This window comes from Procambarus clarkii, unplaced genomic scaffold, assembly GCF_040958095.1.
Source record: "Procambarus clarkii isolate CNS0578487 unplaced genomic scaffold, FALCON_Pclarkii_2.0 HiC_scaffold_131, whole genome shotgun sequence".
Lineage (NCBI taxonomy): Eukaryota > Metazoa > Arthropoda > Malacostraca > Decapoda > Cambaridae > Procambarus > Procambarus clarkii.
The window spans coordinates 1533407-1540217 of NW_027189164.1; positions in this window are offsets into that span (position 1 = coordinate 1533407).

Here is a 6811-nt window from a genome sequence, read left to right on the forward strand (position 1 = left end):
TGAGGTGATTGACATTTACACAAGATAAAACACGAACCAATGGGAATAAAAACATAAGAATGGAAGTAACTGCAGAAGGCCTATTGGCCCATAACACAAGCACTTCCTCTTGATGCTTCTATATTGGTTCGGAGTCTTGAAGCTATATATATATATATTATATATATATATATATATATATATATATATATATATATATATATATATATATATATATATATATATATATATATATATATGCACACAAAACTAAATAGTCTTGTTAGACAAATTGCCCCTATTAGAGGCAAGTTGACTAACAAGCCGAATGACTGCAATTGTTTTGAATTTGAGTTAAATCTAACATAGAAATGTAATCAAACCTAACCTAACCTATGCTAACCCAAGCTAAGCTAACCTAACCTAACCTAAGCTAACCCAAGCTAAGCTAAGCTAACCTAACCTAACCTAAGCTAAGCTAACCTAACCTAACCTAACCCAGCAATTCATGATCTTAATATAATACTGTTAATTGGATAAACCAATTTGGAAAGAAATGTTCGAAAATAACAAAATTAACTGTGCTTGTTAGGAAAATTGGGCCTTGCATACTTGTCCCAATAGTGTGGTTCTCGCTTTTAGGTACGACATAAACGTATACCTAAGTTGAGAGAGAAAAAGATTCGCACTCAAACATGCATATCGATTGCCAGTCCTGAATTCTGGGTAGATATTCGTGTCCTCCCTTTTCATTTACCATCATTTGGATACTATCAAAACAGCTCTGAGAAGGATAAAATGAATAAAACGGGTAGCTCACTCATGTAAAAAGGAAGAGTTGGGAAAGATCTCTCTCTCTCTCTCTCTCTCCCTCACCCCCCCCCCCCACCACCACCAATGATCCTGCTCTGCTAGTATATAACGGAACAAACCTTCCCCCCCCCCCCACCCCTCCCTCCCCAATCAGAGTCCCTTTAAGCATGCGAGGATAAAAAATAGATTTCATAAGACCCAATGTGCTAGCTGATATCAAAACAATTTATGTTATCGTCTATTAAGCCCTTCAGTAAAAAAGTATAGGGACCTAATTAGGTCCCGTTTTGAGGTGGTGGTGGGTGGAATCGATGGATTAGCCAAGCTCTTATCCGCCGAATCCGTAGAGGGTACGACCCTGGCGCTTCAGAGCGTACACCACGTCCATGGCAGTGACGGTCTTCCTCTTGGCGTGTTCCGTGTAGGTTACAGCATCACGGATGACGTTCTCGAGGAACACCTTCAGGACGCCACGGGTCTCTTCGTAGATGAGACCCGAAATACGCTTCACGCCGCCACGACGAGCTAAGCGACGAATAGCGGGCTTGGTGATGCCCTGGATGTTGTCACGTAGCACCTTACGATGACGCTTGGCGCCACCCTTTCCGAGTCCCTTGCCTCCCTTGCCGCGTCCAGTCATGGTGTTGAAGTTGTGTGAATAATAAAATTTCGGCACGATTTCCCCAGACTATATCCCGTCAAGCGGACGTACTTGTAGCATGGCAACTCCTAACTCCTGCCTGTCCTTACTTTATGCTTGTACTCGAGCAGAAACACGGCTTTCTCACAACGCTTTCAAAACTGCAGTTGCCTACTCGTCTGTTTCACGTCTCTGTGAAATGACTTTTGCACAAATCCAAAAAATAGAGCAAAATCAGCGATAATAGTGTTTGAGGTGAGCTGCCTGTTGGCTGCAGCCAGAGGAAGGAGGGGAGGGGCAACGGGGTGACGTAGGCGAGTCGAGCAGCCAATGGCGCTCGAGCAAGCGCCTCGAGACGGCGTATATAAGCAAAAATTTTTCGGCGCCGGCCATCACAAACCACAGTTGTTCACCATGGCTCGCACCAAGCAGACTGCTCGCAAGTCCACGGGAGGCAAGGCTCCTCGTAAGCAGCTGGCCACCAAGGCAGCACGCAAATCTGCTCCTGCCACAGGGGGCGTGAAGAAGCCTCACCGTTACAGGCCCGGAACGGTCGCCCTGCGTGAGATCCGTCGTTACCAGAAGAGCACAGAGTTGCTCATCAGGAAACTTCCCTTCCAGCGTCTGGTGCGCGAGATTGCCCAGGACTTCAAGACCGATCTTCGCTTCCAGTCGTCTGCCGTCATGGCTTTACAGGAGGCATCCGAGGCTTACCTGGTCGGTCTCTTCGAGGACACTAACCTCTGTGCCATCCACGCCAAGCGTGTCACCATCATGCCAAAGGACATTCAGCTTGCTCGCCGTATCCGTGGAGAGCGTGCATAAGCTAAAACGACCACCCTAGTATACACCAAACTCGGCCCTTCTCAGGGCCAAAATATCCTTCTAAGGAGATTTCAGACATTCCTAGCATCAGTCATATGAATTAACCTTCATCTATACATATAATAAATAAATAAATACAATAATTTAGGTGGCATACATACACTGTACACGTGATATCAATAAATCAAGTCATTTGTAGTACAACCTGTCCTCTTACAAACAAAACGCCGTCGCTTTTCATTCTTATGCACTGCCAAGGATCCTCCCCCCCCCCTCCAAAAAAAAAAAAAAAAAAATTGTCATACTGTACTAGAAATAAAAGCAGCTTGTATAAGTGACATACTGTCCTGTCCTGTTTTATTCTGTTTTTGGTCCTCTGGCTTAATCTGTTAAGTTAGGAGATGACATTTTAAATTAACCGTTTTCTTGACATTTTCAAACCTTAAGAGGGTGGCCTGCATAGTAATCCTAATGTGGAACATAACAATGAATCTCTAATCTCTAGAAAAAAGATACCGAGTGTTTATATGTGTGTTGAGAGAGAGAGAGAGAGAGAGAGAGAGAGAGAGAGAGAGAGAGAGAGAGAGAGAGAGAGAGAGAGAGAGAGAGAGAGAGAGAGAGAGAGAGAGAGAGAGAGAGAGAGAGAGAGAGAGACATGCAGAGACAGAGACAGAGACAGACAGACAGACAGACAGAGACTGAGAGAGAGAAACACACACAGACAGTTTCATAAATATTCTCATTTTATAGCTATTTGCTTTCAGTGACAGAGGTTTTTGTTATAATAGTATTGGTGTCTAACACTCACAATCTCTTTAGAAATTAAAGTGTGGCTCCAATGGAGCCGAGTTTGTTGGTTTGAGGCCAAGCCACCACCACAGGGCAGTAAGTAAGCCGTTTACTTGGAGGAGGTGTACTTGGTGACGGCCTTAGTGCCCTCAGAGACGGCGTGCTTGGCCAGTTCTCCGGGCAACAGGAGCCTTACAGCCGTCTGGATCTCCCGACTGGTAATGGTGGAACGCTTGTTGTAGTGGGCCAGGCGAGAAGCCTCGGCGGCGATGCGCTCGAAGATGTCGTTCACGAACGAGTTCATGATCGACATGGCTTTGGAAGAGATACCAGTGTCGGGGTGGACCTGCTTCAGCACTTTGTAGATGTAGATGCTGTAGCTCTCCTTCCTCCTGCGCTTCTTTTTCTTATCGCCCTTGGCAATGGCCTTCTGGGCCTTTCCGGCCTTCTTGGCAGCCTTTCCAGATGCCTTGGGTGGCATGATGATGCTCGTGCTGGCTGGCGTTGCGATACAATAATGAACTTTTGCGCGAGTCGAGCTTTCCTTTTATATCCCGCTCGCGACTCAGCTCAGAGCGGGTCGCGTGGCGGAGCGCGCTGATTGGTCAGTGGCGGACTCCCTTGATCCTGAGCGGGGTATATAACACGAAGCTCGATCTGCGGGCCGGCATAAAACACCACAAACCCACAACAGCAGCAGCAATGTCAGGACGCGGCAAGGGAGGCAAAGTGAAGGGCAAGTCAAAGTCTCGCTCCAGCAGGGCCGGACTTCAGTTCCCCGTGGGCAGAATTCACCGTCTGCTGCGTAAAGGCAACTACGCCGAACGCGTCGGTGCTGGCGCTCCTGTCTACCTGGCAGCCGTCATGGAATACCTCGCTGCCGAAGTTCTGGAGCTCGCCGGTAACGCCGCACGTGACAACAAGAAGACCCGTATCATCCCACGTCACTTGCAGTTGGCCATCCGCAACGACGAAGAACTCAACAAACTTCTGTCTGGCGTAACCATTGCACAGGGAGGTGTTCTTCCAAACATTCAGGCAGTTCTTTTGCCAAAGAAGACAGAGAAGAAGTAAGCACTTCTGCCACCCACCACGACAAATACCATAACCAGGCTCCATCCGGAGCCACACACACTTTAATAGAGAGATTCAAGTAGACAATCAACTTTCAAACATTAATAATAACATTTATATTGATTTCATTTGGAATGTGTACATAACAAACAAACAAAACAAAATTATAGGGGATATTCAGCATCACTTGGAATATTAACCAATCATATAAATCCAATATATATTTTATATTTTACTTTAAGCGAGGAATTCATATTCTATCAATTTTTAATCATACAAATGAACAAAAGCAATTCTTCACTAGACGTAATGAATGAATAAATGATCAAGGTTTTAATGTGTTTCATGAATAAATATATATATATATATATATATATATATATATATATATATATATATATATATATATATATATATATAATATATAATATAATATAATATATTATAATACTTGTGAACCAGAATATGTTTGAGCAGCAGCGATCGTGCCATTGGCCGAAGTGCAACAATTCAAATAATTTAAAGGGCCTGCTCGGGTATATAAGAGAGGCTGGGAGACTGGGGCCGGTGGTGGGTGATGGGTGATGAGTGATGGTGTGGTGTGGTGTGGTGTTGTTAAGAGTTGATTTACGGCCAGCCAGCCAGCTGCAGCCAAGGCAGGGCAGGGCAAGGCAAGGCAAGGCAAGGCAAGCAAGGCAAGGCAAGGCAAGGCAAGGCAAGGCAAGGCAAGGCAAGGCAAGGCAAGGCAATAACAGGACAGGACAGGCAAGGCAAGGCAAGCAGGCGGGCGGGCAGGCGGGCGGGCGGGCGGGCAGCCAGCCAGCCAGCCAGCCAGCCAGCCAGGCAGGCAGGCAGGCAGGCAGGCAGGCAGGCAGGCAGGCTGGCAGGCAGGCAGGCAGGCAGGCAGGCAGGCAGGCAGGCAGGCAGGCAGGCAGCCAGCCAGCCAGCCAGCCAGCCAGCCAGCCAGGCAGCCAGGCCAGCCAGCCAGCCAGCCAGCCAGCCAGCCACTCCCACTTTGTATTTATATGCATTCAATTTATATTCAAACATTATATATGTTAAGGGCCTAGTTTTAGTGTTTATTTTAAAAATGACAAACATCGAGTCGTTTTACCAGTCCTTTAGCGTTAACGGTGATGCATTTTAAAACTGAACAGAAATCACCTTTTCTGGATATATCAAATATCGAATCCGCTTAATGTGCCTACAATTCAATCATTCAAAAAATACATAATTTACATCATGCCTTTTCATAGAACAGACAATAAGATTTGAGACAATAAGAACTTTAGTTTTATAACTAAAGTTGCACAATTATACCAACTCTATGGTGGCTGGGTGGTAAGGTGTGTGGCTGGTGTTTTGGAAGTCGCGAGTTCAAACGACCCAATGGGAGTACTTTTTTTTTTTTTATGCCATACAATCTTCCTAGTACTATTATGTAGGTTTGTGTGTGTGTGTTTTTATTCATTCTTTGGTTTTATAGATGACATACATATTGACTCCTTTTACCGGTCCTTAATTAGGCTCTGGGGAAGCAATGGTGGTGGTGGTGGTGCATTTAAAACTAAACCAAAAATCACCAGTTCTGGACGCGTCAAATATCATATCCGCTTAATGTGTCTACAACCTAATTACTTAAAACTACACTATTTAATTCATTCATATCATGTGCATATTGGTCATTATGCTCATACAACCGACATAACAATTTATTTTCATTATTAGAATCATACATTTCATCAAGTAATACAGATACAAAGAGATTTTCTTTCTGAGAAGACCGTTAGTATTGGCTGGCTGGCAGGCAGGCAGGCAGGCATTTGAGGGTTATTATTTCGCCTGTTGATTGGGGGGAGGGTTGATGTGTTAGGGGGTTTTCGGTTAGGTGTGGTGGTGGTGATTGGTGGTGGTGGTGATTGGTGGTGATTGGTGGTGAGTAGTGGTGAGTAGTGGTGGTGGTGGTGGTGGTGGTGGTGGTGGTGGTAGTAGTAGGGGGAGGGGGGGGGGGGGAAGGGGAATGATGGTCTGTGGATTCCTTCTCCGTACCCCTTACATATAAGCAAAAACATGCCTTCCTGTGGGTATAGAAACATTAACACAAATTATATCAGTAACTGATATTGTAGCCTTTTAAACAGAAAAGATTTGTACATACAAATACTTTTAAATTATCATTTATTTGTGGAAATGGCATTTACGTCATTAAATTGATACCTCAGCATCAAGTGTCCTGCAGTGGTCCAGTGGTAAAGTGTATATAAGTGATGCGTATTCTTGGAGTTGCGAGTTCAAACCCGGATTAAGCTATATATATATATATATAATATATATATATATATATATATAATATATATATATATATATATATATATATATATATATATATTATATACAACATGTTTTGTTTTGGTTGTTTGTTTTTGTATAAAGCCTCACACACTATATTAAGCGAGTTTGTTTTAAACATGACATACATATTAATTCATTTTACCAGGCCTTATTCCACACAACTCCTTTCCCGTGGAGCCAGCCAGCCAGCCAGCCAGCCAGCCAGCCATTCAAACAAAAACAAACGAAACAAAACAAAACAAAACAAAAAACATTATTGCCAACAGCATTTGGTGTTCCCAGGCGGTCACCCATCCAAGTACTAACCAAACCCAACGTTGCTTAACTTCGCTGATCGGA